The sequence below is a fragment of the Charadrius vociferus genome, unplaced genomic scaffold, assembly GCF_000708025.1.
Source record: "Charadrius vociferus isolate BGI_N301 unplaced genomic scaffold, ASM70802v2 scaffold843, whole genome shotgun sequence".
Classification (NCBI taxonomy): domain Eukaryota; kingdom Metazoa; phylum Chordata; class Aves; order Charadriiformes; family Charadriidae; genus Charadrius; species Charadrius vociferus.
In genome coordinates, this window is record NW_009647430.1 from 142,288 (window position 1) to 142,772 (window position 485).

Genomic DNA, 485 nt, shown 5'->3' on the forward strand with positions numbered 1-485 from the left:
AGGGTTTGTGCCAGGAGGAAGGCAAAGGCATTCACCCCCTTTTTGGCCGTCTCGGTAACGCGGGTGTGGGTGTGAAAGTCCTGGCGCTGGATGTCACTTGTCTTGCACCCACAGGAAATTAAAGATTTTTTTTTTTCTTCTTTTCCTCAGCTACTTCCTTGGTGGGGCCACTCCTTGAGGTTAACGAGGTTCCTTAGGTCGTGGTGCTAATTAAGGAATTGCTGTGGGCAGTGGGCAGTGGGATGGGGATGGGTGGAGGAGGAGGAGGAGGAGGAAGGTGAGGGCTCGGTGGGGATTTCAGGGGGGTGTTTGCACTCTGGCCCCTATTCCTGGTGTACGGCGCTGCTGAGAAAGCTGCTCGCAGGAGCCCAGCAGGGGGGCCCCCATTTTGGGGTGCCGGGGTCCCTCCATGGGACGCAACCTGCTTCTGCGGTGGCAAAGGGACCCGTGGCATTGGGATGCTGGCCGGGGGCAACCGGCAGCCA